Here is a 12,312-nt window from a genome sequence, read left to right as displayed (position 1 = left end):
ATTACCCAGGCAAAATGAAACCCGAGCATGGCAATGACTTGGTTTTCGTTGGCTTAACGGAAAAGGTCTGTGGGATATTACGTTTTACAGTCTTCATGAAAAGTGCATTCTTCACACATTGTATTTCTCATGCTGCAATGGATCAATAGCTCAGCTATGTGATATTCTTTTCGTTACAGTTACAGACATTTTTTTTTATTTTTTCATTTCTAGATTTATGTTGTGGTTTTAGGTTGTTAATTGTATTCCAATATTCATATATTTCATAGCAATCTCCTCTGGTCGCAGTATACATAGAGATATATATTCAAAATATATGTTAATATATTCAACTGCATTTATTGAATAAAAAAAGACATCTAACAAAAAATGTACCAAAGTTTCATCTTTCTCCCAAGGTCTCAGATGCGCACAGACGGTGAAACATTGCCTGGAGTCATATCATTAGATTCGTTCTGACTTCATTACATCATTGAATGCAATTGCCGAGTACGAAAAAAGACAACGCATTCTCGTTAATGCACAGGGGCGAATGGCACGGCCAAGAATCCGCTACTGAAAATATAAAAACTAGAGGCATTATAATGTATGCATATTAAAAGCCGGTATTCATTCCCTTATCATGGCTAAATGAGTTAATGAGGACGATGATCTTTATCATTATTATCAATGATCATTATCATTATTATCAATGATTGTTATTATTATCAATATTATTATCAACAGTATTATCATTATTATAGTCATTACTGAAATAATTATTGTTGTTATCATCATCATTATTATTATTATTATTATTATTATTATTATTATTATTATTATTATTATTATTATTACTATTATCATCGTCATCGTCATCATCATCATCATCATCATCATCATCATCATCATCGTATCATCATATTTATTACTATTTTTGTTAGTCTTACCATCATTATTATTATTATTATTATTATCATTATTATTACTATTATTATTATCATTATTATCATTATTATTATTATTATTATTATTATTATTATTATTATTATTATTATTATCATCATCATCATTATTGTTATCATTATTATTATCATTTCTATTGTTATTATTATTATTATTATCATTATTATCATCATCATCATCATTAATAATAATAATAATAATAATAATAATAATAATAATAATAATAATAATAATAATAATAATAATAATAATAATAATAATAATAATAATAATAATAATAATAATAATAATAAATATTATTATTATTATATTATTATTATTATTATTATTATTATTATTATTATTATTATTATTATTATTATTATTATTATTATTATTATTATTATTATTATTATTATTATTATCATTGTTGTTATCATTATTATTGTTATTATTATTTTTATTATTATTATTATTATTATCATTATCATTATCATTATCATTATCATCATCATTATTATTATTATTATTATTATTATTATTATTATTATTATTATTATTATTATTATTATTATTATTATTATTATTATTATCATTATCATAATTATCATTATTATTATTCGTATTATTACCATTATTATTATTTCATTAACTGCTGTTAACAATCTTGATAAATAACGATAGTAGTAGTTATAATGATTATAAGAAAAAAACTTATAGTAATGATAACAATGATGATTCTGCCAACTGTTATTAACACAAATCGTAATAGTAATCATTTCAACCCTGCCACTGCGTGGCAGTGTCGGTCCCAAGCCCGGGTAAATAGAGAGGGTAGGCGTCAGGAAGGGCATCCGGCCATAAAAATTTCTGCCAGAACCTGATTACAGCGACCCCATTTAAGAATGGGACAAACAAAAAAAGAAGAGTAATTATTTCCATATGATTTCACATATCACAATTATCATGTATTATCTTTATCATTATTATACTTGATATTGTAATTAACATTATCCTTACCGATTGACTGGTAGATTTATAGATAAATAGAGGTGGGTGTGGTGGGCATTTAAGGCTCAGAGTGACGTGAAACGAAGGTGTGGTTAGTCTGAGTTAGTGTTATGTTCTTGCTTGCCTTCTCGCTTACAGATGCCTATGCTGGCTAGCTGGGTACAAAAAAGGAGCTCTGTGTAAGCATGTCAATGTATAGCTTCTCTATCGTCAAGACCTTTGTAGTACTTCTTCGTGGCCACAAAAGTATTCTGGGTATCATGCAGTCTAAGACTTAATTGTAAAGGATCTCAGAACAAAAGATGGCCCTAGAACAGTGGCGCTTAACTGGGATACTTATGCCCGCAAGGAAAACGAAACGTCGAACATGGGATTACGAGACATTCTGATAATTCTGATTCAATAACTTCGTATCATATTCAAGAAGGTTAAGATTTTTTTATAATTATTTTGTGCTGAAATTCTATAAGCGTGTTTCTAGAGATAACCATGTTTCAGCAACCTAGCATCAACATAAGAAAAGTAAGATTTTTAAGTATTACTGAAATTCGTGGAAATAATAGGTTCTTTACTGTGATTATATTTCTAGAAAAGGGAGTATGGGACAAACTTATGACATTTCAAAGGTTTTGGGTACTAAAAAATGCTTATGAACAACCCGCCAGGGGTACGGAGTAAACGCCCATCGGCGTGTGGGCATGTCCTGGTTTAGTACCGGCTCTCAACGCTCTCGGGCCAATGAGTGGCTTTGGGTAGGTAGTCAACCTATCCAAATGCTTTAGACAGAAGATGCTGGGGTAGCCCTTTCTATAAGTAAGGTGGGCTGCGTGTCACCAGGCCACAGGTGGAGAGTAGCAGTAGCTCACCTTGCCTATGGTACTGTTGGTGCCAAACCAGCGTGAGGCGTGATAAGCCCCAGGGAGAGGTGTCGCATGCAAATGCTGTATCCTGTGTCTCATCAACTATGTTTGTCTGGAGCAATGCCGTATTGGGAATGAAGCACTATTTGGCTGCATGTCTCCTATTGCAAGGTATAAACCTACTGATGAATGTAAACCTGTTGTGAACGAAATGTTCACCATGGCAGAACCTGTCCACGACAAGATATCTACATTATAGTAGATGGCTTCAGTATAGAATCCAGTTGCAATTGATCTGGTGCTACCCCAGGCAATAAAAAATGTTGGTTCCTGGTATTATTTCCCAAACTTGCATTGAAGAACCTGATACAGTGATATAAGAAACTCAGCCAAGGAGACTGACCATATCCTCATTAAGGTCTCTTGGAGGATCGTCCAGATCTTTAAAGTTTGCCAGAGAGTAGAATTCTGTGGTACCTATGATGGAAGGGCAATGCTCCTACAGATTCACTAAATACTCCTGTACGTTTCACTTGGAAATTCTAAGAAATGGGAAATGTGGTCTAGAATATGCAATGGCAATTCTAAGCAGATTATTTGTTATTCGGACTTTAGGCGCATTCTTGTCAATACAACTTGACACACCTGCCTACAGCTAACAATGTCTACATGTGGAACTAGCAGAAACCAGTTACAGCATATATATCACTGTCCACTATATATATATATATATATATATATATATATATATATATATATATATATATATATATATATATATATATATATATATATATATATATATATAATTATCTGAAGAACTCTCATAATTGTGGCACCTGTATCCTTATTAGGTAATGTGTCCTTACCTGTTAGTTTCGTTACTGTAACCCACTGTCTATGTATTTGTCGTGTGTATTCAGAAGTTCCAGAGGTGACAATAAATAGATGTTGCCTACAGACTAGCCACTTACTGGCAACTATAAAGTCCTTTCCCAGACTCATAAAAAGACTATGCGAGGATAGGTCGAAAAGAACTCTTCCTTCAGCTCCACCGGCGGGTGGCAAATGTCTCATTGTTACTGTAGCAAAGAAACAACAGTGTTTTTTTTCTGCAAACCAAGTTCCAGTCGTTAATGCTCACATCTAGCTCAAATCGATTCAGTAGGCGGCACCGTGGCGGTCCATACAGTACTGTGAGACACTTCTTAATGCTCGGCGCTCCACGAAGCACAATGTTGAGCACTTATTTCGCTGTAGATGTTGGAGATGGTGTCTTTTGCGACGTATCATGAGGTACGTTAAGGAGACCATGTGTTCAACCATCATTAGGGCTGCGAGATCAGTCTAATGCTCGCGGCGATGCGTTTCCCTCGGCAGTAGCCCCTTTGATTATTTGATGCTGATTTTTATTATCATTATTATTGTTATTAATATTATTATTATTGTTGTTGTTGTTGTTGTTGTTTTGTTGTTGTAATTATTGTTATTATTATTATTATTATTATTATTATTATTATTATTATTATTATTATTATTATTATTATTACTATTATCATTATCATTATCATTATCATTATTATTATCATTATTATTACCATTAAAATAATTATCAATATTATTATTATCATTATAATCTTTATTATCTTTATTTTTTATCATTACTGTTATCATCACTATTATTATTGTTATTATTATTATTATTATCATTATTGTTATTGTTACTATCATCATTATCATCATTATTATCATTAGCATTATTGTTATTATTATTATCGTTATCATTATTATCAATATTGTTTTTTATCATTAACTTTGCTATCATTATTATTATCATTATCATTATCGCTATGATTATCTTCATTTTTATTTTTTGTTATTATTGCTGTTGTTGTTGTTGTTATTATTATTATTATTATTGTTGTTGTTGTTGTTGTTGTTATTGTTGTTGTTATTATTATTATTACTATTATCATTATTATTATTATCATCATTATTATTTTTGTTATTATAATCATTATTGTTATTACTATTATCATTATTACTATTATTATTATCATCATATTTGTTATTACCATCATCATTATCATAATTATTATTGCTATCATTATCATCATCATCATCATCTTCATCATCAGTATCACGAATGTCATCCTCATTATTACCCTCATCCTCATCTTCACCCTCATCATGGATATCATTCTCATAATCATCATCACCATCATCGTCATCATCATCATCATCGTCGCTATCATCATTATCATTAAAGCTATTCCGAGATGGCGGAATGGATCAAAACACAAACGCACACATAAACAACAAATAAAAAAAATAAAAATAAAACAAGAACAGAGGAATAAATCTTCATTAATAACTCATTTATTATTTGTTATTATAATTTCCAGTTGTTGTGATTGTTTTCGTTATCAGTATCATCATCATTATCACGTGACCGTCCACCTGTTGGGATCACGCCAGCTGGGACCGTTTTTTTAAGGGGTCGAAAGAGGAGGAGGAAGAAGAGATGGCTGAGGAGGAGGGGGTGGAGGAGGAGGAGGAGGAGGAGGAGGAGGAGGAGGAGGAGGAGGTGGAGGAGGTGGAGGAGGTGGAGGAGGTGGAGGAGGAGGAGGAAGAAGAGGAGGAGGTATAGGAGGAAGGAGAGATGGTCGAGGAGGAGGAGGAGGAGGAGGAGGAGGAGGAGGAGGACGTGGAGGAGGAGGAAGAGGATGATGATGATGATGAAGATGAAGAGGTGGAGGAGGAGGAGGAGGAGGAAGAGGAGGACGTACAGGAGGAGGAGGACGCACAGGAGGAGGAAGAGGAGGAAAAAATAAATCTTGTTTACTTTGAGAAAACAAAATTAAAGGAGATATGGTAGAGAAGAAGAAGAAGAAAAAAAGAAGGAAGAGGAATAGGCGGAGGAGGAGGAGGAGGAGAAGGAGGGGAAGAAAACGGAAAAGGAGGAAGGCAAGAGGCGAGATGCTCGGTTGTGCGTCCGGCGCTGGGATCTTTATGAGGCAAAAACGGGCAAGAAGGATGGTGGGAAAGCGACGAGGGAGCGACACTTGATACTGAGGGAGCTGGGGGATGGTGGGAAGGGGGCGAAGGGGACGAAGGGGACGGGGGCGAAGGGGAGGTGGGAAGGGGAGGTGGGGAAGGGGGCGAAGGGGACGAAGGGGGACGGGGGCGCGAAGGGGAGGTGGAAGGGAAGGCGGGAAGGGGGCGAAGGGGACGAAGGGGACGGGGGCTAAGGGGAGGACTGGGAAGGGGGAGGCGGGGAAGGGTGCGAAGGGGACGAAGGGGACGGGGGCGAAGGGAGGTGGGAAGGGAGGCGGGGAGGGGGGCGAAGGGGACGAAGGGGACGGGGCGAAGGGGAGGTGGGAAGGGGAGGCGGGGAGGGGGGCGAAGGGGACGAAGGGGACGGGGGCGAAGGGGAGGTGGGAAGGGGAGGCGGGGAAGGGGGCGAAGGGGAGGTGGGAAGGGGAGGCGGGGAAGGGGGCGAAGGGGACAAAGGGGGAAGGGGGCGAAGGGGAGGTGGGAAGGGGAGGCGGGGAAGGGGGCGAAGGGGACGAAGGGGACGGGGGCGAAGGGGAGGTGGGAAGGGGAGGCGGGGAAGGGGGCGAAGGGGACGAAGGGGACGGGGGCGAAGGGGAGGTGGGAAGGGGAGGCGGGGAAGGGGGCGAAGGGGAGGTGGGAAGGGGAGGCGGGGAAGGGGCGAAGGGGACGAAGGGGACGGGGGCGAAGGGGAGGTGGGAAGGGGAGGCGGGGAAGGGGGCGAAGGGGAGGTGGGAAGGGGGGGAGGGGGAAGGGGGCGAAGGGGACGAAGGGGAGGGGGGCGAAGGGGAGGTGGGAAGAGGAGGCGGGGAAGGGGAGGTGGGGAAGGGGGCGAAGGGGAGGTGGAAGGGGAGGTGGGGAAGGGGGCGAAGGGGCGGGGGCGAAGGGGAGGTGGAAGGGAGGCGGGGAAGGGGGCGAAGGGGACGAAGGGGACGGGGGCGAAGGGGAGGTGGGAAGAGGAGGCGGGGAAGGGGAGGGGGAAGGGCGAAGGGGAGGTGGGAAGGGGAGGCGGGGAAGGGGGCGAAGGGGACGAAGGGGACGGGGGCGAAGGGGAGGTGGGAAGGGGAGGTGGCGAAGGGGACGAAGGGGACGGGGGCGAAGGGGAGGTGGGAAGGGGAGGCGGGGAAGGGGGCGAAGGGGACGAAGGGGACGGGGGCGAAGGGGAGGTGGGAAGGGGAGGCGGGGAAGGGGGCGAAGGGGACGAAGGGGACGGGGGCGAAGGGGAGGTGGGGAAGGGGGCGAAGGGGAGGTGGGAAGGGGAGGTGGGGAAGGGGTTGGGGACGGGAGGTGGAGAAGTGGGGGAGCGTGAGAAGGGAGATACGTGGTGATGGGAGAGGGTGAGGAAAAGTTGAAAAGGAGGGGGTGGGAGTGGTGGGGAAAGGGGGAGAAAAGAAGGTGGGGAAGGGGGAGAAAGAGAAGAGACGTGAAAGGTAAAGAAATAGGAATCATAATCAAAAAGACTTTTACTTTCATGATATATGATCAGGGAAATTTCCCAACTGTCTCTGCCATTCTCTCTCTCTTCTCTCTCTCTTCTCTCTCTCTCTCTCTCTCTCTCTCTCTTCTCTCTCTTCTCTCTCTTCTCTCTCTCTCTCTCTCTCTCTCTTTCTCTCTCTCTTCTCTCTCTTCTCTCTCTTCTCCCTCTCTCACTCTCTCTCTGTAAAAGACTATGAGCCTTAGTACAATGGCTTTGCAGGGGTAGTGATACTGGTATAACGGCGTAACTCTTTACTGCTAAGAGTACCACACAGTATGGGAACACAAGAGACGATGTCTAAGCGGGGTCCCGTGTCAGGTCAACCCGCCCAGAGGGGAGGGCTAGGCCGACCTTATCATGCCGGACGCTGAACACGAACTGTCCGGTCAGGCGAGGTCAGATAACATCGTCATCTATGCCCATGCTGAGTGAATGGTTCTTATTTGTGATTTGGAGCCACGTGGTAAACAGCCACTTAGTCTATTGGTACAGAAATAGACTTATGTATATGCCATATTGCTCGGCCACCTACTCGCCGCGCCTCGCCCTCGAGGCTCCTTAGATTTGCCTCAAGGGTGACCAAACTTGGCTGGTCATCTCGTTCTCGCGTGCGTTGTCCTGGTGCACCTTCATGGTTGCTCGTCTCCATCGTCCTCTTCTTCCTGGTCCTCGGTGTAATCTGTCTGTCCTCGACGTCCACACGTCCTCGAAAGTCTTGCACAGGTCCTCCTTAACTTTGGATTCGTCTAGACTTCCTCGTAGTCCTCATCCAGGCTTAACTCGGCGGCGTCCTCGTCCACACATCCTCACAGATCTCGTCCAGGTCCTTTTCGGCGGCATGCTCGTCTTTTATGTCCTCATTATCTTTGTCTGGATCTATGGGCGTCCAGCAGGGGCAGTATCTCAGGGCGGCTGATACCTGCGCTGACGAGCTCCTGGAGTTGACTGGATCTGCGGTCGGCCAGGCAAGTGTAGCTCATCCTCAGCATCCAGGGGCGACTGGTACCTGTGCCTGAGAGTTCCTGGTCCTTCGCTGGATCTACGGGTGTCTCGGCAGGCAGCGCCCATCCACTGCATCGTGGGACGGCATAACACCTGCTCTGATGAACATCCTGGTCCGCAGGCCTATGGCAACCTTCCGATGATGTCCTTCCCACAGCAATATATAGTCGGGGAACCAGATCATATACGTAAGGGCCAGATAGCAAGAGAAAAAGAAAGGCAACAGAGAAGAGGGGGTGTTCAGTACCACTAGCCAGTTATTTATATAAATTTGCGGTTTCTAATGTTCGTTTTTTAAATTTATTTTTGTCTTTTTTTTGTTTTGTGTCTTATTTCACAAAGATAAAGAAGAAAATAGGAGAGGGAGACGTCAGTAGTGATCTGTATGGACCTGGCTTGAACTACCAACCGTCTCTGATAGATATGAGAGTAGATAAGGGAAACGACAATGGCAATCCACAAGGATTTACTTGAACCAATTGCCATCACACAGAGAAGAAATAAATGTAATTTGTACATCATGTACGAGTCACTCATCATGACTGACAAAATCGCGGGCTAAAGAAATACATTATAGATCTTTACGCCGGCACTAAGACAGCAACAAACCCTATTAATGGAAAGGTTTCAGTGTCTTTTGTTCTGCGTGGATGAGTGAGTGAGTGAGTGATTGAGTAAGTGTGTGTATGCATGTGTGAGCGACAGCAAGCATGAATGAGAGTGAAAGTGGGAGTGACCTCACACAGAGAATGAATCACAAGCATGAATATTAACGTTCAGTATTACAAAACTGAGATAAATTAGCAATGCTAGCTATATAAAATTACGTAAGCTACCACATTGAATTCAACATTTAATAATATGTGACAGAATTTTTGCATTAATGATGGTGACATGAAAAAAATATTCACAAGCTTTTTAGCAAGCAAATCTTCTTGGGGTCAGAAAATCTGAACTGCTGAGGTAGCCATGTCAAGCTATACATGTTAGACTTTATCGACGGGGGGATGCTATACCCAAAATGCCTTACATTGAAGCGAAACGAGCCAGGAAAATCTATAAATGCTATACCCAAAATGCCTTACATTGAAGCGAACTGAGCCAGGAAACTCTATAAATAACCTACTCTTTTCTGCGTATCTGTGATGGGTGCTCGTGACATTCCCTAAGGGTATCTAAATTATCACGAATCACATGACCACTTGGGAATTACCCAAAACATGCAAGGACTTCAAGCGGGTGACAAGGGTGTGACTAATAAGCGAATAATGATTCTAGCTTAAACCCTAGTCCTACATTATTTAACAGACGTAACTGCGGGTCACACCGAATTGAATTAACTACTTAACTAATGAACAATATTCATGTTTGTTGACCACATACTGCGATCACACGATAACGCGATCTGAGGTCAGGAGAATAGTGTGAGAACGTGGCAATTGCTGTCACTTAGCATTTTTACCCCAAAAAAAACAATGGCTTAACACATTTATGGGAGAAGGAAAAAGGAAAAAGAAATAAGAGGAAGGGGGCCCAAATGTGTACTTACGTGGTCTTTAGACATTTCTTGGAAAGTGGTCGAGCGTTTTTTTCTTTTCTTCGGAGGTTTTGCGTTCGTGCTGCGAGCTGAAAGGATGCAGCGACCACCCTGCCACCAGATATAACGGGTACAGAACCCTATTATAATGGTGAACAGTAATGGTAGTCAACATACGTAGGACTCACAACACATGTAAAGGGGTGAACACACGCTACGACCTGGCTTAGGGTAAAAACGCTGCGCGAGGTCGCGGTGTAGGGTCAATCCGCCCGGAGGGGGAGGGCTAGGCCGATTTTACCATGCCGGACGCTGAACACGAACTGTCGGGTCAGGCAAGGTCAGATAACATCGTCATATACGCCCTCGCTGAGTCAATGGTTCTTATTTGGGATTTGGAGCCACGTGGTCTATTGGTACAGAAATAGACTTAGGTATATGCCATACTCTCTCTCCTCTCTCTCTCTCTTTCTCTCTCTGTCTCTCTCTTTCTCTCTCTTTCTCTCTCTCTCTCTCTCTCTCTCTCTCTCTCTCTCTCTCTCTCTCTCCTCTCTCTCTTTCTATCTATCTATCTCGTGTAAATGACAGTTCGTGATAAAGACAGCACTGAAAGAACCTAAAATTGTCTCGAAGGTGGCAACAGAGTCAAAGAAGACACAATGCCAATAGGCATAACCGAAGACCACATAATGACATTTACGTATTCAACAAATCATTATTCTTAAGTAGAGATTCAGTTTGTATTTCTTACAGGATACGGAATTGGAGGTGTAAGCTGGCACTTATAGATAGATATTGTTCGACGCTTTTATTATATATTCTAAAATTATTATTGGTTATTTTCATTCTTCTATTCGTACGTTTCCAGACGGAGAAAAGGAAAAAACAAAGCAAATGTGTTATCTACAGAAAGAAATGAAAAATGAGATTTGAAGGACGAAAAAAAAATATTTGAAGAGAGCAACAGGCGCAATGACGTCTTGAAAAAAGAATGAAAAAAAGAAAAGAAAAGGAGAGAGAGAAAAAATGAACATATACATATACATATGTATGTATAAATGTATATGTATATGTACGTGTATATATATGTATATGTATATATATATATATATATTTATATATTAATATTATATATATATATTATATAATATTATGCGTGTGTGTGTGTTGTGGTTGTGTGTGTGTGTGTGTGTGTGTGTGTGTGTGTTGTGTGTGTGTGTGGTGTGTGTGTGTGCGTGCGTGTGTGTGTGTGTAGGTCATATAACTATATATATATATATATATATATATATATATATATATTATATATATATATATGTATTATTTATATATATATATATATATATATATATATAATATATATAATATATATTATATATGGGTTGTATGTGTGTATATATATATATTCATATATATATATATATTATTATATTATATATATATTTTATATATATATATATATATCATATATATTATATAATATATATATATTATATATATATATATATATATATATTAATATATATATATATATATATATTATATGTGTGTGTGTGTGTGTGTGTGTGTGTGTGTGTGTGGTGTGTGTGTGTGTGTGTGTGTGTGTGTGTGCGTATACACACATTGATACATACATACATACATACATACATACATACATACATATATATATGTATATATATATATATATATTATATTTTATATATATATATATATATATAAAATATATATGTGTGTGTGTGTGTGTGTGTGTGTGTGTGGTAGTGTGTGTGTGTGTTTGTGTGTGTGTGTGTGTGGTGTGTGTGTGTGTGTGTGTGTATACATATATATGTGCGCGTGCGTCTAAAAGGTATAAAAGGTATGAATGAGAATGAATATCCTCACAATACAAGAGATGTATTTGACCGGTTTCGATTGTATCTTCATCTGAAATACATACATCAAAAAATTACAGAGTAAATATATAGCAGACGTGAGCTGACGAAACACCTGACGACTGTGATTCACTCGTTGTTCGTATAATTGTTGCCGTGACCTTGGATAATTTGTTTGTTCAGTTCTCCATGAACTATTTCTGCTTCCTTCCAGTTCAGTAGATGCCCCTTCATCTACATGTACCACCATGGCGTTGGAAGTCCTGTGGTGACGGATGTCAGCTCGATGTTCGCTGATCCTGGTGCTGAAACCACGGCCTGTTTCCCCAAAGTATGCTGTATCGCATCTGCTACAGGGTATGCGATATACTACACTACTAGGGTTGCTTTCGAGCTGCTTTCTGTCTCGTATTAAGTCATGTATCTTTTCCCGGATGTGCTGGCGATTCTCACTGTCTTATCGAAGTATCTGCTGATCGCCTGGGAAATGCTACATGGCGGTAATATGAGAACATTACCAGAAGAGGGTGCAGGGTCTGATCTTGCGAGTATGTTCTCCGCCTTCTTCCTAGG

The sequence above is a fragment of the Penaeus monodon genome, chromosome 13, assembly GCF_015228065.2.
Source record: "Penaeus monodon isolate SGIC_2016 chromosome 13, NSTDA_Pmon_1, whole genome shotgun sequence".
NCBI classification, from domain to species: domain Eukaryota; kingdom Metazoa; phylum Arthropoda; class Malacostraca; order Decapoda; family Penaeidae; genus Penaeus; species Penaeus monodon.
This window is presented reverse-complemented; position numbering follows the sequence as displayed.